Source organism: Prionailurus bengalensis, chromosome B4, assembly GCF_016509475.1.
Source record: "Prionailurus bengalensis isolate Pbe53 chromosome B4, Fcat_Pben_1.1_paternal_pri, whole genome shotgun sequence".
NCBI lineage: Eukaryota > Metazoa > Chordata > Mammalia > Carnivora > Felidae > Prionailurus > Prionailurus bengalensis.
In genome coordinates this window covers 60,142,138-60,167,711 of record NC_057358.1, presented here as the reverse complement: position 1 = coordinate 60,167,711, position 25,574 = coordinate 60,142,138, and the positions used below count along the sequence as shown (strand labels likewise).

The 25,574-nt window shown below is 40.6% G+C and overlaps 1 long non-coding RNA gene across 1 annotated transcript in view; it reads right to left on the bottom strand.

The window, feature by feature from the left end:
• The window catches only part of LOC122472459, a 36,916-nt gene extending 11,571 nt beyond the window's left edge, over positions 1 to 25,345 (bottom strand). The window contains exons 1-3 of the long non-coding RNA XR_006294441.1: positions 25,241 to 25,345; positions 13,805 to 13,894; positions 12,176 to 12,335 (exon numbers count right to left, since the gene is read on the bottom strand). This is a non-coding gene — a long non-coding RNA (uncharacterized LOC122472459). The remainder of the gene's footprint in view (positions 1 to 12,175; positions 12,336 to 13,804; positions 13,895 to 25,240) is intronic.
• Positions 25,346 to 25,574: the final 229 nt, after the last annotated feature.

Genomic DNA, 25,574 nt, shown 5'->3' with positions numbered 1-25,574 from the left:
CTATACCTTCTGTTTCTCTTTCAAGGTAAATGAATGAACATTGACTATAAAAGTCAGAGACCCAACTAGTTAATAAGTTATAGACTGGCCTTGGGGACTTGTGAACTTAAGTGCTCACTTTGTCCCACAATAAAAGTGAGCCTTGGGTCCACTTATGTGGGTTTTTGCATTCTCCATCAAACATTTTAACGTGTCATTTTTGTTTGAAGAAGTGACTATGTAAACAGAATTGTATGTTGTTCCTAGCCTCTTGCAAGCCCAATCTTAGAATTCACAGTGCTGAGAAAGAGAAGTTGTTAAAGGTCGAATGGGCTGGGAGGTTCATAATAGGAAGGGTCACTAGGAAAAATGTAAAATGTCAAAAAACACATCAACAGAACTCTTAGAGATGTTGTGAGGAATAACAGACGTTGGTAAAACTGTTAATGAATGGCTTCCCCCAGGAACACTGGATCTTGACCCCAGCAACGACAGAACCACAGCCCCATAATGCTCAGCAACCATCCCCATCGTCAACAGTCATACCACTAGTAGTACTGAACAGGTTTTCAAATTATTCATATTTTGTATATAAAGAAAGATGAAGGTAAAAGGTAACTAAAATGAAAGAAACAGCTTTTGTATATAGCCAAGTGTATAGCTATTGTGTAGAGTGATTAAACTACCTTTACTTAATTTATATAACAATTCCTTTAAGATGAAACTGAAACAATGATACTCTGTATCCTGTACACATTTTATCATAGCACTTGCAATGTCCCATGCATCTAGAGTGATTATTGATATATGGTAGGTATAAATACTTTTTGAAGGAAAAAGTGAGAGAATAAAAAGGATTCAGGCAAGTGTACTGAATAATATACTGAATAGTCTACTGAAAATAAGCTCTGGTAGGCACACAGGTGCTAACTAGAAAATATACAAGGGGTGCCTGGGTGGCTCAGTTGGTTAAGCATCCGACGACTTTGGCTCAGGTCATGATCTCACAGTTCAAGAGTTCAAGCCCCACGTCGGGCTCTGCACTGACAGCTCAGAGCCTGGGGCTTGCTTGGAATTCTGTGTCTCCCTCTCTCTCTGTCCCTCCCCCACTCATGCTCTGTCTCTCTTTCTCTCTCTCAAAAATAAATAAACATTAAAAAAAAGAAGAAGAAAATATACAAGACATTCTTCTAAATCGGGAGGTGGAACAGAAGGACAAAGAAATGTAAGATTATGCCTCTGTCACTAAGAGCATTAAAATTATGTCAGGGAGCTATGGTTGAAAGTTTAAAAATGCCTTGTGTTCAGTACAACAGTACAAAGCTCCACATAAGTAAAAGTCAAATGAATGATAAGGACAGTAATCTCAGAGAAGACGGCGACATCAGTATGACCTGTGCTAGAAAAAGTGAGGTCCTAGCTTAGATTCATCTTCCTGATGACCTAAGACTGGATTAAATCCTCTTATGGCTTCCCTCTCATAGTATGGAGGCACTGAAATTCCTATTTTCTTCTCTGTTTCTGCCACTAGGCAAAAATCTCCTTGAGAGAAGGAACTGTATATCATTCACCACTGCTTCTCCAACAGCTGCCATCATGCCTGGCAAAGAGAAGACCAAAAAGAAATGGATTTGGAAAGATTGAATAAACAAGTGAATAAAAAAATATTTTGGGTGAATCTTTAAGGATCTGAGAAATTAGGGGCACCTGGGTGGCTCAGTTGGTGAAGCGTCTCTGACTCTTGGTTTTGGCTCAGGTCATGATCTCAGGATTCATGTGATTGAGCCCCATGGCTGGCTCTGTGCTGACAGCGGGGAGCCTGCTTGGGATTCTCTCTCTCCCTCTCTCTCTGTCCCTCCCCCACGCATCGTGCTCTCTCTGTCTCTAATCTCAAAACAAATAAATAAACGTTAACAAAAAGGGATCTGAGAAATTAAAGGATTGGACATTCAGGGACGGGGAGAACAACGTGGGCAAAGATGTAGAAGCAGGAACAATGTGTTCACTGAATACTGACTAGACTAGAAGTTCCAGGAAAGTAAATCTAGAATGTAAAGCTACACAAGTAGCGTGGGTTTGAACACTGGAGTCAGAATTTTTTTTTTTTTTGGCATGTTCTAGGAATTCTGATATCTTTTTTTTTAAGTTTTTAAATTCCAGTTAGTTAACATATAGTGTAATACTAGTTTCAAGTCTACAATTTAGTGATTCAACACTTCCATACTCACTCTGTGCTCATCACAACAAGTGCACCCCTTAATCCTCATCACCTATTTAACCCATCCCCCCATCTACTACCCCTCTGGTAACCATCAGTTTATTCTCTATAGTTAAGAGTCTGTTTCTTGGTTTGCCTCTCTTTTTTCCCCTATAGTCACGTGTTTTGTTTCTTAAATTCCACATATGAATGAAATCATATGTTATTTGTCTTTCTCTCACTGACTTATTTTGCTTAGCATAATACTCTCTAGCTCCATCCATGTTGTTGCAAATGGCAAGATTTCATTCTTTTTTGTGGCTGGATAATATCCTATTGTGTGTGTGTGTGTGTGTGTGTGTGTGTGTACCACATCTTTATCCATTTACCAGTCAATGGACATTTGGGCTCTTTCCATAATTTGGCTATTGTAAATAATGTTGCTATAAAATTCTGGGTACATGTATCCTGTCAAATTAGTATTTTTGCATTCTTTGAGTACATACCTAGGAGTAAGAATTTTTAACCTGATGTTCTAGGAGAAAGTAAGGTAATAAAAGTTTGAATTGGAAGATTACAAAACCAAAGAAATCCTTTAGGGAGACTAACCTGGTGGAAGGGAATGGATGGACTGTTGAATGAGGGAAAAGGAGACACAGAGCTCAGTTAAAAGGCCAGGGCAGAGGCCCAAGTCAAAAAGATAAGAACTTTGGGGGGTCACCTTGAAAAGAGAAAAGCAAAGACAAATGAGAGAGGTATTTTGTTTGTGATCCTATCATGAAACAGAAGGAGAAATTTTGAAGAAACAATCTCTTTAGTAGATTGGCTATGGGCAAGAGCAAGGAAAGAAGTGAAGAATTATGTTTTGGGGCCTGGATAAATTAGTGAATGACAATTGTAGCTACATACCAAACAAAAAAAAAGTAGGGGATGAGTTTGGTTTTGGAATGTTGCTATGGTAACTAGGCTTGAAGATGGTTCCAAACAATTCCACCATTCCCTGTACATTCAAGCTGTTTCTTGCATGAAGAGATAGGGCTTGGGCACCTGGGTGGCTCGGTTTGTTAAGTCTCTGACTTTTGGTTGTGCCTCAGGTCATGATCTTGCAGTTCATGAGTTTGAACCCCACATCAGGCTCTGCACTGACACACAGAGCCAGCTTGGGATTCTCTCTATCTCCCTCTCTCTCTGCCTTTCCTCTGCCCATGTTCTCTCTCTCTCTCTCTCTCAAAATAAATAAATAAACTTAAAAAAAAAAAAGAGCTAGAGCTTATGATCTTTCTCCCCAAATCTGGCTAGGCCGAGACTGCTTTCACCAATAAAATACAAAGGAAGTAATTTTCTGGGACTTCTGAACTCAGAAGAGAAGGCCTGGCAGCCTCCACTTCCTCCATCTTGGAGCTTGAAGTCATCAGGGAAATAGTCTAGGATACCCCACTGAAGAGAGGCCATGGGGTGAGAAAATCAAGGCACCAGCCATCCAGCCCCAACTGCTATCCGAATGCAACTGCATGAGAGACTCCAAGCGGGACACGTACAACTACCCAGGTGAGCCATCCAAGTCAACCCATGGAATCATGAGTGAGAGTAAAAATGGTTGGCATTTTAAGCCACTAATTTTTGGGATGGTGTGTTAGGCAGCAATGGCTATTTAAAATGGTAGCTTCTGATGTCATTACAGTATATATTCAAGTGAAAAAGTGCAGCAGCAGAAAATAAAGCTAAGTTTGAAGGCTGGGACACATGCAGAGGGGCTATGGCCTGAGAGAGAGTAGACCAGCTGGCCAGAACTCTTCATCGTTCTCATGCTATGATCCTAGGAAGATGGAAATCCACAGTTATCTTGAAGGCCTGTAACTTGAACCATCACTCTCCCCTTACTCTCCTCTCCCAAGTGTTAGGCAGAGTGTCAGGTAGCCAGACATTAGCCTCTCATCCTCATCTCCCCTGTGGTAGGGTTTCCAGGTAATGTACAGGATGTCCAGTTAAATTTGAATTTCAGACACACAATGAATTATTTTTTTGGTATAATTGTGTACCAAGGATTGCATGGGAGATACTTATCCTAGAACACAATTCATCATTTGCCTGAAATTCAAATTTAACTGGGAGCCCTAGTTTTTGTTTTTGCTAAATCTGGCAATCTTATCATCAGCCACAGAACGGAGAGTTCTTTCCTAAAAGAAGAACAAGGGCAGCTAGTGTGGGTACTGGATTCCAGTGTTTCCCATTGCATTCAGGAGTCTGGAGGCCCACCAGAGTCATGGCTGGCCCCTGAAGTGAAGTCAGCCAGTCAGCAAATCCCACCCAGATACACAGTTAAACTTTCTATCATTTCATTCTTAAATATAAATAGATAGCCAGGTATTTGATGAAAGCCTACAACATTAAAGAGAAAGATCAAGATAAATAAACAGAAAAAGTGGCCCTGGACAAAACAGTTAATGCAGGGAATGGGATAGGACTTTTAAAAAACAGAAATAAAATCCTCAGAGAAAATGAGGTGACATCGTATTCCTAAAACATGAATACGATGCCATGGGAAAAGAGAAGTCAGATAACAAACCTCATTCTTGGAATTTGAAAATACAAGCGCCGAAACAAAACATTAAAAAGTTTGGAAGATGGCACAAGGACATTTGGCCAAACATATAATAAAAAGACCCTAAGGTAAAAGAGAAGAGGGAACATTAAGAAATGAGGGATCATTCCAGAAAGTCCAAACTGGCTAGAAAGCATTTCAGACAAAAAAGAACAACAACAGAATAGAAAAGCTAAATGAAGAAACAAGCTGTCTTCATATTGCACAAGCCCATTGATTGCAGAACAGGATGAGTGGGGAGGGGAAAGAAAACCGAAAGAAAAAACCCAGATATATCACTGGAAATGTATTAAAGATAAAATCCTAACAGCTTCTTGAGAAAGTTTACACATTCACACACGCACGCAAGCGTGCACATCATTAGCATCTAAGGAGTAAAAGGCAGGCATGCCTCAGACTTCTCATCAGTGGTAGTGTTGTCAAAATTCTGAAAGAAAATCAGTTTCAGCCTAGAATTCTATGTCGAGCCTATTGACTAGGTTGAAGGCAGAATATAGACATTTACAAATAGGTAAGAACTTGGAAATTTTACTCCTAATGCGTCCTTTCTTAGCAAGTTACTTGAGTATGGTCTCCAGCAAAATGGAAATGAACTTCAAGAGTCTAATTGAGGACAGCAATGAAGAGAAGTACGAGCATGGCGTCTCTTAAGCAGGGTTAAGAGAGAAACTCTTTCCTTTAACCAGCAAATATTTATTGTGCCCCTACTTCATGCTAGACCTTCTCCTAGGGGATGGGGATTCAGCAGTGAACAAGGAAGTCACCAGAATACTTCCATTCTAATGAGGGAGACAGAAAAGTAGCAAACAAATACGTATGTCATCTAATTGTAGGAAGTGGCAAATGCCAGGAGGGCAAACAAAGCAGGGGAAGGACAGGCTAAGTGTTAGCTCAGGTAGGCGGACAAGGAAATCCTCTCTGAGGAGTGACAATTGAGGTGAGGCTTGAATGAAATGAGGAACTGGCCATATGCAACTCTGGGGGAAGAGTATTTCAGGAAGAAGACACAGCAAGTGCAAGGGCCTAGAGATAGAAATTAGCTTTGCGTGTTTGAAGAGTGGGAAGGACGCCACTGAGGTTAGGATGCTGGGAGTAGTGGGAGGTGATGTTAGAGACATTAGCAGGCCCACATCATGAGAGCCATCCTGCAGTGTGAGCTGTGACTATAAAGTCATTGGAGGGTTTGGGGGCACCTGGGTGGCTCAGTCAGTTAAGCACCGGACTTCGGCTCAGGTCATGATCTTGTGGTCTGTGAGTTCAAGCCACATGTCAGGCTCTGTGCTGACAGCTCTGAGCCTGGAACCTGTTTCAGATTCTGTGGCTTTCTCTCTCTCTGCCCCTCCCCCCCCCCATGCTCTGTGTCTCTTTCTCAAAAATGAATAAACATTAAACATTTTTTTTAATAAGTCATTGGAGGATTTTGAGCAAGATAATGAAGTGTGCAGCACAACGAAGGAATACAGGAAAAAAAGATTTCATGGGCTAGAAGGTGTGATTAAAATGATGAAAACTATTAAGTATCAAGGCAAAGCATAGAAGAGAAAAATGGAAGGTAATCTGCAATGCTAGGGAAAATAGGTGGTATAATAACTAATGTAATTGTAGCATATTATGGAGCTCCCATTGACAAATATTTAACTCCACACAATAATACAAGTAATTTTTAAAGACTTTCAACTTTTAGGATGGGATTGGAGTAAGCATTAAACAGAGCAAGCAGAATAGCACCATGGTTATGAGCATGGCTTCTAGGAGTAGACTGCCTGAATTTGAATCCTGTCCTTAGCATTTGTTAACTGTGTGACCTTGGGAAGTTATTTAACCTCTCCGCTTTTCAGTTTCTTTACCTATAAAGTGGGGATACTAAAAAGTACCTACCTCATATGGCTGTGAGGCATAAATGAGTTGATGTTTGTAATGTAGATGGAACAGTGTTAGTACATGGTTGAGATTAAATTACTATTTCTTTGACTTATAAAGCATGGTACGATTAGAGTGCATTAGAAAGGTGCTCCATTCAAGTTCCTCTGTCCTACAGGTGTGAAATTCCATTATTGGAGATTTTGTTGAAGGCTTCACAATCTTTTAGAGCCCCTATGAAGTAAAAGTTCTTTTGTGAGGGATGATGCTCCCAAGTTGTTTGAATTAATCAAATCCTTTCCAACCTTGATCCTTGTCTGAGCACACGGGCAGCATGGTGGGCAGCCTGAGATAGGGAGAGGGGCCCGTTTGCCAGGGCAGCCCACGGCTTCAAAAAGGGATATGAGAGGATAGTTCAAAAGGGAACTAACTAGAACCCCAAGACAAACAGCCTCCCAATTTGGCCAAGAACAGGACTTCAACCAACAGAGTCTTGGCTTCTATTTCCCCATGGCCAATCCTGTCAGTGTCACATTGACATATTTAAACCAGGACAGAGGAGAGAGTTCCAGGTCTGGCACAGGCTCAGGTTATTTACTGCCAGAATAAAAAGCCATGGGGCTGTCATGGAGTCAACCCCCCAGGGACCTCTTTCTTCACATTTATTTTTGTCCAAGGCTCACTGGCCCCTACAGTGGACTTGATCCCAAAGGGTGGTCCCTGAACCAGGTCAGCCTTGAGGGCTTGGGAGGGGCTGTTTGTTCAGGCAGGAAACAGCTCACAGAAACCCTACCCGCCTTTGGGAGTGGTTGCCTTGGGAAACCTTTCAATCCCCTCCAACTGGGGCCTCTGGCTGGCTAAACTCTTCTATTATTTCCACAAAAAACAGTGCCTGCATTTGAGTGGAAAGAACATCTGTGCAAGTTAGAACCTGCCCCTTTTCAAGATGAGAATTCCTTTTTTTTTTTTTCAAACACTCTTTTTCTTAAATGTTTATTTATTGTTGGAGGGGAGAGAGATAGAGTTTGAGCATGGGACGGGCAGAGAGAGAGGAAAACAAAGAATTCAGAACCCCATGCGAACTCACAAGCCCTGAGATCATGATCTGAGCTGAAGTCTGATGCTCAACCCACTGACCACCCAGGCGCCCCTCAATATAAAATTTCTGATCCGTAGGCAGTCTGCTTTGGGAGTTGATGAAATCCAAAACTGGCATTTCCAGTAAACCCTTTCTGGCTTTTAGGTTTCACTTTGAGAGAGGCATGATACAGGAGGAAACTGTTGGCTTCAACAGTCACCATTTGTATTGGCATCCAAAGTATAGAAATCATAAAATCTTAAAGCTGGAAGAGACATATCACCTAGACCCCTAATTCTTTTTATACACAAGGAAGCTGAAAGATGAAGTAACTAAGTGCAACTGAGATTAAGCTCAGGGGTATTGACTTCCAGGATGGAAATTCAATTCATCAGACACCATTCGTCACTTGGAGAGGACTGGGGAGAGTCTATCTGAGGCTTGCTGGAAACATTTTATTTTCTTTGTATAGTATAATTATTACCTACAAACATGCAAAAACAATTTCAAATGCTATAAAATTTTTAATAGTTCTTAAATGGTTTAAAACTTTTTAAGGACAGCAAAAATGTAAAGTCACCTATATCTCACAGACCCCTGTAACCCGTGGCAGGCCCACTGAGAGACGCTGCAAATCAACTCTCTTTAGGACCTAGTAAAGCCCTCCAAAGTGGAATCTAAGTAATGGAAATAAAGAAGTAGTAGATCTCTCCCTTGCAGCCCCACTCCCACTCAGGTTTAGATGTGGCCAGGTTTAGATGACTGGTTATTTGTGAATGCAAATATGTGTGAATTTGTGAATGCTTCTTTGTCTGTGTAACTTGTTAGGTTTTGATTGAAATTGAATTAAATCTATAGATCAAGTTGGGATGAACTGAATCTTGATAAGATTGGGCCTTCCTATCCATGAATATGGAATGTTTTTCCATTTATTTAGTTCTTCTTTGATTTATTTCATCAGAGTTTTGAGGTTTTCTTCCTATAGGTCTTGTATATATTTTATTAGGTTTATACCTAAGTATTCAGTACAGCCCTAGGCCACACATTAATTGACTCAGGAATTTCAGCTGACCACTAGTGACTTTGGTATATTAACCATGTATCCTGCAACCTTGCTCTAGTAGCTTATGAGTTCCACAGGTATCTTTGATCTATTCTTTCAGGTTTTCTACATAGACAACTTTTGTTCTTTTTAAGTTTTGTTATACCTGTGTTTTATTTTAGTTACTTCCACTGGAACAGCAGAGTTGAGGGCAGGAATTTCTGGGCAGATACAATTTCCCCTCTGATTCCCCATACTGAAGTGAGCAGAGCTGGAACTCAGCTCAAGTTTGCCTTTAGGTCAAAGCACTTGGAAGGATGGTGAAAGGATGAGATAGAGGGTGAATAAGGTAATTACTTCACCAATTTTTCAGAGCTTTTGCCTGATTTTTGGCTCCCTCCCCTGCCCCCACCACCACAGCAGTGCTTCCTTTACCCAGACAGCCATGGATGGCTGGAGATGCCTTCTCATTCTCAGAGCTGGTACAATGCTTCCAAAATTTAAAATGTGTAACTGGCTTGTCCTTGAGTTTGTCCTTTTGCAACACTGGCTACCCAACTGCTCTCCAGAAATATAGAAAGGTGTCTTTTCAATGGAGCAATCTAGGAACTTACAAAATAAAATAAAATAAAATAAAATAAAATAAAATAAAATAAAATAAAATAAAATAAAGATACCTTTGCTGCTATATCCTATCCTTCACTCTCAACCTCCCAGAAGACCTGGGTAAAGTCAAGTGGCCCCTACAAGCAAATATTCTATAAATGTGTGTTCAACATTGATTTGGTCAGGATATGGATAAACTTATTTTTTTTAAATCAATGAAAAGTAGGGTTAAAAACATTTGCTTGCTAATTCACTTCTACTGACCAGCAGGAAATGTTCTAAAAGCATTCAACAATTAGTTCCTGTTTTTCTGAAGTTCTCTTCTTTCTCCAGTTTTGTTCATTTGTAATTCTATGAACCAGAAACCATTTTCGGAGGTATATGAAAGGGTGAGTAAAACAAACCACTTGCTGTTTCTCAAGAAACAGCACTAGGCCACACATTAATTGATTCAGGAATTTCAGCTGACCACTAGTGAACATGTATATCTCAAAAGTATGCAAATTAAGTGGACTGCTGTTAATAGAGTATTGTTTTCATTTCCTTTTGAGGGCAGTGCCTACTCCAGTGAGACTGGAACCAATTTGCATTTCCTTAACTATATAAGCAATTGATACGAGAACCAGAATTAGGCACAGCTTTCCAAGTCATTCCAGTGAAACGTTGGAGTCGATTTGTCTTTGCCAGTGTTATTTTAGCAGCCTTTTAAAATCATATTTCCCCAATCCACCTCCTCCCACAGCTGCTCACCAGCCTGCCTCTTTAATTGGCTCCCAAACATCGGTCCCACCTAGTTCAGTCACTGAGTTTCTTTCTAAAATACTCTTCCTTGGCTCACTAACTTGAAGTTGACAACTTACTCCTGAATAATTTAGCTCCTTTCTTGAACTGCCTCCTCTTAAGACCTCTCTTAACTTTCACTTCTAAAGATAGGAGGAAAGTAAAGGTGTTAGAGACTCACTATATAATTGGCTAAGGAGTACATAAAGCTTTTTACCCCCTCCCTGACAGCAAGGGCTTTTACTCAGCCTGACATAAGGGCATAATATAACCCTTGTCTGATCTATATTCATCACATTCCTGCCTTTACTCACACCCGAGCATGATTTGTCTGCAATGCTTTTTTAATCAGGAGGGGATGAGGGTATGGAAAGAAGAGATAAGATTGATTCTTATCAGTAATTCTACGCTGGCAAGTTGCAGCAATATCAACTACACTTCAATTCAAAATTCCATATTCCACAAGTCTATTTGGCAATATTGCTCTGGGAAATAATTTGGAAATATGTATCAAAACCTTAAGGATATCTACATTAGTCAAGTCTTGGTTGCCTATAGTCAGAAAGCCAGTTCAAATTATTTTAAGCAAAAAGAGGACTATATCAGGCCAAGTAATTGGAAAAGTCTAGGGCAATCAGAAACTGAAATGATGTCATCAGAAATCTCCCTTCTGTCTCCATCTCTCAGCTCCGCTTTTTCCTATGTTGGTATCATTGTGGCATAGATGGCCCTTGTCAGTTCCAACCTTAAACAGTCCTTGGTGTCCATAATTTTGGAAGAAAAGAGATGTTTTTATCCAAACATCATTATCAGACTTAGAAAAATTCCCTCCTACTGGTCCTGCTTGGGTCGTATGCCCACTCCTGGACCAGTCACTGTGTTTGAGGTGATAGGAAACAGGACACTGTGATCAATCCCAACCATGTGACAAAAGGTTCTACCAGGTGAGAGCAAAAGCAATTCCTGAAAGGAAATGGATAAGTAGTGGAATAGGAGGTCAGTTCTGTCAACTTAAAAAAAAAGAAGAAGAAGGAATTCTGAGCAGGCAGAAACAAGGGGTATCTATATTCAATGTTCATCCTCTTCCATATATTTATCCTTAGGAAATAACCAGGGGTGTGAGAGAGTGACAAGGTTATTCAGCACAAAATTATTTATAATAATGTAAAATCAGAAAGAAATGAAACACTCAATAATAACAGATTAGCTGAATAAATTATGTTACATGTGTTCAATGGAGCACCTTGCAGCCTTTGAAAAGTGTGCTGTAGAAGAAACTTAATGACACGAAAAAATGTTCATGGTATGTTGCTAAGCGTAACGGAGTGCAGAGCGTGGTCCCAATTCACATGCATTTTTATACATATACACATTTTGTCTGTATAAAATATAATGTATAAATATTATGAAAGATTGAAAGAATATATAATGTTGATTTCTTCTAGCTGGTGTAATTAGGAGCAATTTTAATCATTCTGGTGCTTTTCTCTATTTTCTATAGTAAATATATATTTTTAATTAAAAACATTATCAAAAAACTTTTAATTACTATCAATTTAAAACTGATCATGCTGTTTTTCTCTGTGAAAGAAGGAGCTGAAATGGAGATCCTAATTACTGGTAAACAGCGAACTTTGGTTAGACTTCAAGGAAACTAATTAGGAGAATAAATTATTCGCCAGTTTTCCAAGATTAGCTACGACCCAGATGTATTCTCTATTATGTCACATTTCCGCATTTTGAGGCTTTACTTGTATGCACATGGCTGTCTTTTAGAATTAATCAAACAGCTAGATCCATGCCCAAGCACAGGCCCAGATATCTGAACAGAGAGTAACTCAGGATATCCTTTCTGAGCTTCATAAGTACTCTTCATCGTATCTGAAGAATGTGAAACATATTTCCTGCTGCAAGGGACAAGGAATTTTTCTTGATAGCATTAGAAATATTCAGATTAGAGGAAGCAACTTCAGCAAAGCAGAGAGATAAAACATCCTAAAGGAAAAAATCTATAACTCCTAAATTGCTTACCCCACTTGTTTCAGTTTTCCCTGGAGAATTCCTTTTTTGAATGAGACTTTGCATCATCCAAAGAGCCTCTGCATTATTCGGCCTCAAAAGAGAGGATGGAATAATTGGTCTCTCCCCAGTTTACCAATTAAAAATATCAATGAGCCAAATCTTTAAAAGCCTAAAGGAAAAGCAAAATAAAAAAAATTATGCCAGTGACTTTACAAAAGTACAAAATTAGGAGAGGAGACAAACAGCAACACTTATGCACATTTATTTGTATCATTACCTGTGCTCACCATTTCACCTCTAAGCTAGCCCCATTTCTTTTGGAATTACCCAACATGAGAGGCAGTTTGATGCCATGGGAAGATGAACTACAGATGCTCTCCAATGAAGATGACATTTCTGTTTCTGGACACCCTTCCACCATGGCACACAACTACTCATGGAAGTTTGTTCAATAATCTGCTTTTATCTGACAAGACTGTTCACGTCTCCCAAGTAGAAAACTTGAAGCATATCAGACACAACAATCACCTACATGATATCCTCTATTCTTCCCTAATAACGGAACTCCAAGTATCTTTGGGAAAGCAGCGTGCCCAGATTAAAACTTTCATTTTCCAGCGTGGCAAATGTAGAGATGTGCCGCCCAGATCCCCTTGCTTTAAGAAAGGAGTTGCTACCCACTTCAAGGAGTATAAGAGTCTCAAAATTAGCTGACTCATTTTTTTAGCTCCTGGCAAATTTCAAGCTGAGATCATGCTCTCCTGGAGGCAGCTCCTAGCCAATGACTAAATAAGATGGTAATATAAAGGCCTAACCATTTCTACCCAACACAGGACTTCCCTAATGGCAATCTTTGTCCTGGGGCTGCACATTGGGCTGGCAGAGATTTGTCAGGTCTGCATTAGGGAATGATGGCCCTCCTGACCAGTTTGGTGTCCTGCTTCTTTCACAAGTGTTACTCCCTATTAAACCTTTTACATTCCTAACTCCACCCAGCATCTGCTGCCTAAAGAACACAACAGGTGATACCAGTTTCCTGGTGGCATTGGGTGGCCATATGGCCAGTGAAATGTAAGTGGAAGTTGTTAGGTTGGACTCTAGAGAAGCTCTTTAATCAGAAGCAGTCTGAGCTGATATGGACCTTTTGCTCTCTGCATTTTCTCTTCCTTTTCCTTGGGATACAGATGCACTGTGAAGGGTGGAGCAGCCATCTTGTGAGAATGCAGTAACAAACACAAGGTCTAAAATGGCACACTAAGGGTGCCAGAGTCCATCTCGTGAAGAAATCACACCTGCTTTAGACTGCCTACCTCTAGGTTTCTTATTTTGCACAACAAATATCACTTCTACCTGTTTGAGCCTTGATATGTTGGGTTTTACAGTGGAATGCAAATCTAACTAATTCATAGGACATAGGAAAACGTTCTTGGGGTTAATCATGTTGTTAAATAAACCCAGCAGGTTAAAGAGCAATGTGCAGAGCATGTTTTCAATTATTTATTCATGTGTGTATGTGCATATGTACATACATATGTGTATCTTTTATATATGCATTTATATATATATGTATTATACATAATTTATCTATATAAAGCTAAAAGATGTGTTTAAGAAAAAAAGGAGGATGATGATACCCACCTGCCCTGCCAAATGGACGAAGTCAACCTCCTTTAGGAAAGGGATTGGGAGTGACATCTTGTTCACACCCCTCTCTTTCTCCATAACCATCTGACTTAAGAGGAATAAAACAATCAGCATGTGAAATATTTTCTTGTGCAAGACAAAAAGCAAATGTTTACCAGTTGTCTAAAACACATATTGATTTGCCCAGGAAATTGCAGAGCCAAATACTGCAAATAATTCAAGCTGATCATTTCTTTTCCCAGTAGAGTACAAGAATTTCAAATTTCCACCTTGTCATCATCTGGGAGTTCCCAAAGAGAAGGCAAGAAATCCAATCTTTACATTTCTGAATAAGGAAAACCAGGTATCTACCCATGTTTGGGGTTTTGAACCAGAAATCAGAAAATCTGAATTGCCCACATAGAATACTGAAAAACTTTTATCTGTAAGGGCAGCCATGTGACTTGTTCTACTTCCTTCACAGGAAGTTGTGAGAATCAAATGAGATAATTACTATAATATGCTACACAAATAAAAATTAATAATAATAGTAACAACAAGAACAGCAACTAAGGCTCTCGGCATGCCAGGCACTTGTACATTTTAACTCATTCAATCCTTGCAACCATTCAAGGATACCATGTGATGTGATTATGTGGCCCACAACACTGGGCCCCCAAATATCCTGAGGTCAATTCTCCCTGATGTATGCATTTTAGGGGTGGCCATACATATATTTAACAAATATGCTTTATTAGTATTTTTTCATGTTAACGAATACAGGAAGTGTGTTTAATCATGATCTAGTTGAATGTTGAGTTTCTTCTATATCTTTGTGCTTCTAATTATTTTTTTTTTAATTATTTTTTTTTTTCTCAACGTTTATTTATTTTTGGGACAGAGAGAGACAGAGCATGAACGGGGGAGGGGCAGAGAGAGAGGGAGACACAGAATCGGAAACAGGCTCCAGGCTCTGAGCCATCAGCCCAGAGCCTGACGCGGGGCTCGAACTCCCGGACCGCGAGATCGTGACCTGGCTGAAGTCGGACGCTTAACCGACTGCGCCACCCAGGCGCCCCTCTAATTATTTTTAAGAAAAGAAGAAAGAAGACACAGGAGTAAGGAAAACTGTTGAACAGGCAAAGGTTTTCATTCCCCCTTTCCTTGTGTGTTTGCCTTAATCTCAGGAAGAGAGAAACTCTACTACATTTCCATCCTCTCTCTATTTGCCCTTTCTTGGTTCTTCTTCATAGGAGTAACTGAAATGACTGGTCAGAGTTGGGGACGGCCATTGATGCACTTTCACTGGCAAGCTAGACTGGTGTTGAAGACTCCTTGTCCTCCTACTCTGAGCCCAAGTCCAACAGATTCTACTTCCTGTAGGGGCAGCAAGCACATTTGGGCAGGGCCCAGAGCCAATATTTTAAAAAAGAGGCTTGTGGTCCTTGCCTTTTGTTTACTATTTGGATAAGTGGACTCAAGGTCTGTTCTGAAGATCCTGCCTATGTCCTCACAATTGCATGCCTGAATATGCAGGCACAGAGGTCTATTAATCAGTGTGCAAAGTAGGAATCCCCAGTGCAGCCAGACTCCAAATGCAGTCTCTAACACTGCCATTTATCTCAGGCTTGCATTAAGGCAGGGTTTGTGGCTACTGCCTAGATTGAGAGAGTGGTGCACGTCCTGTTTATTTGCCTAGTGATCTTTTCATGTGTGTTCCTAGAAGACAAGAGGGTTAGTGGCACCCTAATCTTCTGAAAGAAATCCAAATTGTAACTTAAGAAATTTATCTCCTCTGACCATATATTCTTCCTATCTCCGGGTTGTGGCATAGGGTTTGACCCAGAATAATGGCTTAAAAAAATGCCTGTTGGGTGAATGAATAAAGTACGCTAAAAAAAAAAAAAAGAAAAGAAAAGAAAAAGAAATAAAAAGTGGAGTTTGAAAGAAAATTTGGAAAGGAGAAGAGGTTTCCAGAAAGATGAGAAGGTAAACTTAGCTTAGACCAAACGAGGAAGAATATAGACTTTCATAGAACCAAGCCAAAGTACTCAGAACTAAAACATACCACTTTGGAGCTAACAGTAGGGCCAGAGTCAGAACACAAGGGCAGAAGTACTCAGGCAGGAACAGAGGTAACAGTTAGGTATTGACAGGTACCTCTATGTGCTCTATGACACATCTGGCTCCCAGCAGTTAACACATCTTGGGAACTTCAAGCAAGATATCTGTCAATATCACGTATTTTACATGTTAAAGGGAAACAACTAGCATATGACAGTTAACTTCCTCTTGAACAATAGATGAAAGTCATAAAGGAGATGATATGGGCAGTCCCCCACTTTAAAATATTGTTTAATTAATTACTTGCCAATAATTATTAATAAATAAATAAAATAATTATTAATTATTAATTATTGTTAAAATAATTAATTAAAAGTATTGTTTAATGAATTAATTGCTCATCAAAATAATGCATTGCAGTTAAAACAATCAAATAGCAATGGGCTGCCTGGGTGGCTCAGTAGGTTAAGGGTCCAACTTGAGCTCAGGTCATGATCTCAGAGATCATGAGTTCGAGCCCCACATCAGGCCCTGTGCTGACAGCTCAGAGCCTGGACTCTGCTTCAGATTCTGTGTGTCTCTCTCTCTCTCAAAAATAAACATTAAAAAAATTTATAAATAAAAAAACAATCAAATAGTGAAAAAAAGGCTTGTAATAAAAAACAGCAGTTCCTGTTTCACCATTCACCAATTCTGGTATCTGTCATGATAGGCAATTTTTAGCTGTTTCTTTGGGCATATTTCTTTTTTTTCCCCCTTTGGGCATATTTCGAAATAATATTCCTACACTGCTATTTCTTGATTACGAATTTTAGAAATCTATCCACTTCTTCTTGTGGAGAATAAAGCTCTAACCCTACTTTCACTATTCTCATTCATTCAACAGAGTTAGGTCACATCCGGGGGTAAATCAACATTATTATTATAACTATGTAATTGTTTACTGTTGAGATAAGTCGTGTGTTTTTTTAAATTTTACATCTTTTTTTTTTTAGAGTTAACCACTGCCTCTTTTTTTTCTTAATTTCCAATGTTCATATCCTTAATTTTTTCTATCAATCTGCTGTACTTGCAGCAATAGCTTTTCCAAATGCCAGACACATCACTTATTCCATCAAATCCCTTTTTTCCCTGAAGCGCTCCACTCTGCTCTCCCATTCCCAGGCGCCAATCTTTTTCTTAAATATTTGTGTATTTGGAAAGACAGAGAGGGAGTGGGGGAAGGGCAGAGAGAGAGAGAGTGAGAGAGAGAATCCCAAACAAGCTCCACACTGTCAGCATAGAGCACCACACTGAATCTCATGAACTGTGAGATCATGACCTGAGCAGAAATCAAGAGTCCGACTTCGGTTTCACTGACTGAGCCACCCAGGTGCCCCTCCCCTGCTCCAATCTCGACTGCTCTTTAGGCACAGATTGACTAATTTTGTCATTTTCTTATAATGGATCCTCTTTTTTCCTAGAGGATGCATTTCTCAGTTATATCAAGTGAATGGGTTTATACTTTTTACAAGTATTAGCACTAGTATTTTTTTTTGTTTTTGACTCATTTTTATGAAACAATAAGGACCAGATGCAATTAAAGCATTCTAAAAAGAATACAAACTACTGTTTAACAGAAATAATAGAGCCATCCAATAATCCAGCAGGTAGTAACAGCGTGAAAATCCTTCACTCCTTGGGAGTAGTTGGTGTATGGAAAGTCAAGTGTTACGGGGCAATCCATAAAAAGTATGGTTGTATTAAGGAATCTGTGAACTCTGGATAAGCTACTCACTTGGTATCTCTTCAAACCAATATCTAAAAGATATTTCCTTAACTGTGTGTGTGTGTGTGTGTGTGTGTGTGCGCGCGCACGCACGCATGAAGGATAAACTAATTTTCTGCAAATTGACATTTATATTTTTTCTTCGTGTCTCTAACCCTTATGCCAGCAGAATATTCATCTTCTTTAAATTTCCTCAAAACAAAACTCCATTTGAGTTGCGGCAAGATGGCGGCTTAGGAGGACGCTGGGCTCACCGCACGTCCTGCTGATCACTTAGATTCCATCTACACCTGCCTAAATAACCCAGAAAACCGCCAGAGGATTAGCAGAACAGAGTCGCCAGAGCCAAACACAGACGAGAGGCCCACGGAAGAGGGTAGGAAGGGCGGCGTGGCGGTGCGCGCTCCACGGACTGGCGGGAGGGAGCCGGGGCGGAGGGGCGGCTCGCCGGCCAAGCAGAGCCCCCGAGTCGGGCTTGCAAAAGCGGAGGGGTCGGGCGGACTGTGTTCCCACAGCAAGCGCGACTTAGCGTCTGGGAGGTCAGAAATTAACAGCTCTGCTCGGAAAGCGGGAAGGCTGGAGGACAAAGGGAGGGAGAGCTGCTGAGCCCCCTGACAACAGAGCTCAGTTTGGTGGGGAACAAAGGCGCTCCCCAGCCGAAATCCCAAAAGGGAACCGGTTCCTGCCAGGGAACTTGCTCGCTCCGCGCAAACACCCAACTCTGCGCTTCGGCGGAGCCAAACCTCCGGCAGCGGATCTGACTCCCTCCCGCTGCCACAGGGCCCCTCCTGAAGTGGATCACCTAAGGAGAAGCGATCTAAGCCTGCCCCTCCTGCCCCCGAGCACCTTGCCTACCCACCCCAGCTAATACGCCAGATCCCCAGCATCACAAGCCTGGCAGGGTGCAAGTAGCCCAGACGAGCCACACCACCCCACAGTGAATCCCGCCCCTAGGAGAGGGGAAGAGAAGGCACACACCAGTCTGACTGTGGCCCCAGCGGTGGGCTGGGGGCAGACATCAGGTCTGACTGCGGCCCCGCCCACCAACTCCAGGTATACACCACAGCACAGGGGAAGTGCCCTGCAGGTCCTCACCACGCCAGGGACTATCCAAAATGACCAAGCGGAAGAACTCCCCTCAGAAGAATCTCCAGGAAATAACAACAGCTAATGAGCTGATCAAAAAGGATTTAAATAATATAACAGAAAGTGAATTTAGAATAATAGTCATAAAATTAATCGCTGGGCTTGAAAACAGTATACAGGACAGCAGAGAATCTCTTGCTACAGAGATCAAGGGACTAAGGAACAGTCACGAGGAGCTGAAAAACGCTTTAAACGAAATGCATAACAAAATGGAAACCACCACAGCTCGGCTTGAAGAGGCAGAGGAGAGAATAGGTGAACTAGAAGATAAAGTTATGGAAAAAGAGGAAGCTGAGAAAAAGAGAGATAAAAAAATCCAGGAGTATGAGGGGAAAATTAGAGAATTAAGTGATACACTAAAAAGAAATAATATACGCATAATTGGTATCCCAGAGGAGGAAGAGAGAGGGAAAGGTGCTGAAGGGGTACTTGTAGAAATCATAGCTGAGAACTTCCCTGAACTGGGGAAGGAAAAAGGCATTGAAATCCAAGAGGCACAGAGAACTCCCTTCAGACGTAACTTGAATCGATCTTCTGCACGACATATCATAGTGAAACTGGCAAAATACAAGGATAAAGAGAAAATTCTGAAAGCAGCAAGGGGTAAACGTGCCCTCACATATAAAGGGAGACCTATAAGACTCGTGACTGATCTCTCTTTTGAAACTTGGCAGGCCAGAAAGAATTGGCACGAGATTTTCAGGGTGCTAGACAGAAAAAATATGCAGCCAAGAATCCTTTATCCAGCAAGTCTGTCATTTAGAATAGAAGGAGAGATAAAGGTCTTCCCAAACAAACAAAAACTGAAGGAATTTGTCACCACTAAACCAGCCCTACAAGAGATCCTAAGGGGGACCCTGTGAGACAAAGTCCCAGAGACATCACTATAAGCATAAAACATACAGACATCACAATGACTCTAAACCCGTATCTTTCTATAATAACACTGAATGTAAATGGATTAAATGCGCCAACCAAAAGACATAGGGTATCAGAATGGATAAAAAAACAAGACCCATCTATTTGCTGTCTACAAGAGACTCATTTTAGACCTGAGGACACCTTTAGATTGAGAGTGAGGGGATGGAGAACTATTTATCATGCGACTGGAAGCCAAAAGAAAGCTGGAGTAGCCATACTTATATCAGACAAACTAGACTTTAAATTAAAGGCTGTAACAAGAGATGAAGAAGGACATTATATAATAGTTACAGGGTCTATCCATCAGGAAGAGCTAACAATTATCAATGTCTATGCACCGAATACCGGAGCCCCCAAATATATAAAACAATTACTCATAAACATAAGCAACCTTATTGATAAGAATGTGGTAATTGCAGGGGACTTTAATACACCACTTACAGAAATGGATAGATCATCTAGACACACGGTCAATAAAGAAACAAGGGCCCTGAATGAGACATTGGATCAGATGGACTTGACAGATATATTTAGAACTCTGCATCCCAAAGCAACAGAATATACTTTCTTCTCGAGTGCACATGGAACATTCTCCAAGATAGATCATATACTGGGTCACAAAACAGCCCTTCATAAGTTTACAAGAATTGAAATTATACCATGCTTACTTTCAGACCACAATGCCATGAAGCTTGAAATCAACCACAGGAAAAAGTCTGGAAAACCTCCAAAAGCATGGAGGTTAAAGAACACCCTACTAACGAATGAGTGGGTCAACCAGGCAATTAGAGAAGAAATTAAAAAATATATGGAAACAAACGAAAATGAAAATACAACAATCCAAACGCTTTGGGACGCAGCAAAGGCAGTCCTGAGAGGAAAATACATTGCAATCCAGGCCTATCTCAAGAAACAAGAAAAATCCCAAATACAAAATCTAACAGCACACCTAAAGGAACTAGAAGCAGAACAGCAAAGGCAGCCTAAGCCCAGCAGAAGAAGAGAAATAATAAAGATCAGAGCAGAAATAAACAATATAGAAACTAAAAAAACTGTAGAGCAGATCAACGAAACCAAGAGTTGGTTTTTTGAAAAAATAAACAAAATTGACAAACCTCTAGCCAGGCTTCTCAAAAAGAAAAGGGAGATGACCCAAATAGATAAAATCATGAATGAAAATGGAATTATTACAACCAATCCCTCAGAGATACAAACAATTATCAGGGAATACTATGAAAACTTATATGCCAACAAATTGGACAACCTGGAAGAAATGGACGAATTCCTGAACACCCACATGCTTCCAAAACTCAATCAGGAGGAAATAGAAAGCTTGAACAGACCCATAACCAGCGAAGAAATTGAATCGGTTATCAAAAATCTCCCAACAAATAAGAGTCCAGGACCAGATGGCTTCCCAGGGGAGTTCTACCAGACGTTTAAAGCAGAGATAATACCTATCCTTCTCAAGCTATTCCAAGAAATAGAAAGGGAAGGAAAACTTCCAGACTCATTCTATGAAGCCAGTATTACTTTGATTCCTAAACCAGACAGAGACCCAGTAAAAAAAGAGAACTACAGGCCAATATCCCTGATGAATATGGATGCAAAAATTCTCAATAAGATACTAGCAAATCGAATTCAACGGCATATAAAAAGAATTATTCACCATGATCAAGTGGGATTCATTCCTGGGATGCAGGGCTGGTTCAACATTCGCAAATCAATCAACGTGATACATCACATTAACAAAAAAAGAGAGAAGAACCATATGATCCTGTCAATCGATGCAGAAAAGGCCTTCGACAAAATCCAGCACCCTTTCTTAATAAAAACCCTTGAGAAAGTCGGGATAGAAGGAACATACTTAAAGATCATAAAAGCCATTTATGAAAAGCCCACAGCTAACATCATCCTCAACGGGGAAAAACTGAAAGCTTTTTCCCTGAGATCAGGAACACGACAAGGATGCCCACTCTCACCGCTGCTGTTTAACATAGTGCTGGAAGTTCTAGCATCAGCAATCAGACAACAAAAGGAAATCAAAGGCATCAAAATTGGCAAAGATGAAGTCAAGCTTTCGCTTTTTGCAGATGACATGATATTATACATGGAAAATCCGATAGACTCCACCAAAAGTCTGCTAGAACTGATACAGGAATTCAGCAAAGTTGCAGGATACAAAATCAATGTACAGAAATCAGTTGCATTCTTATACACTAACAATGAAGCAACAGAAAGACAAATAAAGAAACTGATCCCATTCACAATTGCACCAAGAAGCATAAAATACCTAGGAATAAATCTAACCAAAGATGTAAAGGATCTGTATGCTGAAAACTATAGAAAGCTTATGAAGGAAATTGAAGAAGATTTAAAGAAATGGAAAGACATTCCCTGCTCATGGATTGGAAAAATAAATATTGTCAAAATGTCAATACTACCCAAAGCTATCTACACATTCAATGCAATCCCAATCAAAATTGCACCAGCATTCTTCTCGAAACTAGAACAAGCCATCCTAAAATTCATATGGAACCACAAAAGGCCCCGAATAGCCAAAGGAATTTTGAAGAAGAAGACCAAAGCAGGAGGCATCACAATCCCAGACTTTAGCCTCTACTACAAAGCTGTCATCATCAAGACAGCATGGTATTGGCACCAAAACAGACACATAGACCAATGGAATAGAATAGAAACCCCAGAACTAGACCCACAAACGTATGGCCAACTCATCTTTGACAAAGCAGGAAAGAACATCCAATGGAAAAAAGACAGCCTCTTTAACAAATGGTGCTGGGAGAACTGGACAGCAACATGCAGAAGGTTGAAACTAGACCACTTTCTCACACCATTCACAAAAATAAACTCAAAATGGATAAAGGACCTAAATGTGAGACAGGAAACCATCAAAACCTTAGAGGAGAAAGCAGGAAAAGACCTCTCTGACCTCAGCCGTAGCAATCTCTTACTCGACACATCCCCAAAGGCAAGGGAATTAAAAGCAAAAGTGAATTCCTGGGACCTTATGAAGATAAAAAGCTTCTGCACAGCAAAGGAAACAACCAACAAAACTAAAAGGCAACCAACGGAATGGGAAAAGATATTCGCAAATGACATATCGGACAAAGGGCTAGTATCCAAAATCTATAAAGAGCTCACCAAACTCCACACCCGAAAAACAAATAACCCAGTGAAGAAATGGGCAGAAAACATGAATAGACACTTCTCTAAAGAAGACATCCGGATGGCCAACAGGCACATGAAAAGATGTTCAGCGTCGCTCCTTATCAGGGAAATACAAATCAAAACCACACTCAGGTATCACCTCACGCCAGTCAGAGTGGCCAAAATGAACAGATCAGGAGACTATAGATGCTGGAGAGGATGTGGAGAAACGGGAACCCTCTTGCACTGTTGGTGGGAATGCAAATTGGTGCAGCCGCTCTGGAAAGCAGTGTGGAGGTTCCTCAGAAAATTAAAAATAGACCTACCCTATGACCCAGCAATAGCACTGCTAGGAATTTATCCAAGGGATACAGGAGCACTGATGCACAGGGCCACTTGTACCCCAATGTTCATAGCAGCACTCTCAACAATAGCCAAATTATGGAAAGAGCCTAAATGTCCATCAACTGATGAATGGATAAAGAAATTGTGGTTTATATACACAATGGAATATTACATGGCAATGAGAAAAAATGAAATATGGCCTTTTGTAGCAACGTGGATGGAACTGGAGAGTGTGATGCTAAGTGAAATAAGCCATACAGAGAAAGACAGATACCATATGGTCTCACTCTTATGTGGATCCTGAGAAACTTAACAGGAACCCATGGGGGAGGGGAAGGAAAAAAAAAAAAAGAGGTTAGAATGGGAGAGAGCCAAAGCATAAGAGACTGTTAAAAACTAGAACAAACTGAGGGTTGATGGGGGGTGGGAGGGAGGAGAGGGTGGGTGATGGGTATTGAGGAGGGCACCTTTTGGGATGAGCACTGGGTGTTGTATGGAAACCAATTTGTCAATAAATTTCAGAAAAAAAAAAAAAAAAACAACCTCCATTTAAAAATAAGGTAGGGATACCTGACTGGGCTCAGTCAGTTTAGTGTTGGACTCTTGATTTTGGCTCAGGTCATGAGCTCACAGTCCACGAGTTTGAGTCCCGCGTTGGGCTCTGTGCTGACAGCTCAGAGCCTGGAGCCTCCTTTGAATTCTGTGTCTCCCTCTCTGCACCTCCCCCGCTTGTGCTCTGTCTCAAAAATAAATAAATAAACACTGAGAAAAAAACAAATAAAAACGAAAATAAAGTAAGTGATTCAAGTAGACATTTTTCTGAAAATTCCACTGGGGAATAGTGCATAGCTTTTCACAAAAAGGGAAAAGAAGGAAGAGAGAGAGTCCTTTAGCTGTGCTCTTCTTTCAAATCTCTGTATTTGGCTTGAAAACCCCTCTTCCTCCCTGCAGCAGCAAGCCTTCCTGAGGATGATCCCTACCTTCTTGGAGCTTCCCTCTTCTCTCCTAAACTCTCTTAGGCCAAGCACTTGCACTCTGCCCAGCTCTTGTAGCAAACTTGCACAACAACCATTTGTTTCTACTTATTTCTGTCTTGCTGCGTGCCAAAGGCTCCAAGATTGATCCTCTAGTCCATTGAGATCCACTTTCCTTAGAAGTCAGTGAGGGATTATTAATAATAAATTAAGTTTTCCTCTTACATGTTCAAATTCAAACTAACAGATTTCTTACATGCACTAAAATTAGAATTTGGACTGATTTCAATTTCTCCACTTATATAAGGAGATGCACATCAAAATCTAGGTTTACCAGCACCACATTTCCAGATTGGGGTGGGGGGCGCATGTTTTATGCCACTTACAGATTTATGCCTGGGTAAGCTGACTGACTAACCCTGTGAGAGGGTTAGTTGAAAGCAGAACAAGTGGGGCGCCTGGGTGGCTCAGTTGGTTGAGCGTCCAACTCCTGATTTTGGCTCAGGTCATGATCCCAGGGTGTGGGTCGAGCTCTGTGTTAGGCTGTGTGCTGAGTGTGGAGTCTGCTTGAGATTCTCTCTCTCACTCTCTCTCTCTCTCTTCCCCCTCCTCCTCCCAAGCTTGCACTCTCTCTCTCTGTCTCAAAAAAAAAAGGGGGGGGGGAATAAGTGAAATCAAGGACCACCATGGAGTCTTCCGAAGAAAGGCAAGTCAAAGAAAACACCACAGGGGATGGAGGGAGGGACTGGCAGGTAGAAGGCAGCATAGTATCCAGTGTTTGGTTTTTCTGGACTGTGAAAGACAACTGTTGGACTTTCAGGCTAGAGGAGTTGGCAGAGACTAAATTATGGAGGGTTCTGGAGCCAAACTGAGGAGTTTTAGGATTTCATCAATAAAGCAACAGCAATGGATTCCAGTGGGAAGTCTTACACTTATCTTGGTAGATAGAAAATAGAAGGAAATGTGAAAAAGGAAGAAAGAAAAACAGAAGAGGAAGGAATGAAAGAAAAAAAAATAAGAGAATCCTAAGAGTCCGAAGAAGTCTTGACATTTCTTTAGTCCCACCTTCTGCTCAGTGCTGGAATCCTTTCTTCAAATCCTGTGCTGAGGGTTCCATATCTCAGAGTTATCTAGAATTTTTATTTTGAGGTCTTTGTAGATTCACCTGCAGTTGTAAGAAATAATATAGAGAGATTATGTATATTCTTCATGTAGTTGCCCCCAATTTGTATGATTACAGCACAAGGTCACAGCCAGAAAATTGTTTTTATACAATCCATCCACCTAATTCAGTTTTACCAGTTTTACACATACTCATTTATGTGTTTATGTGTAGTTAGTTCTTTGTAATTTTATCACATGTATAAACTTATATCTTCACTACCACTGTCAAGATACA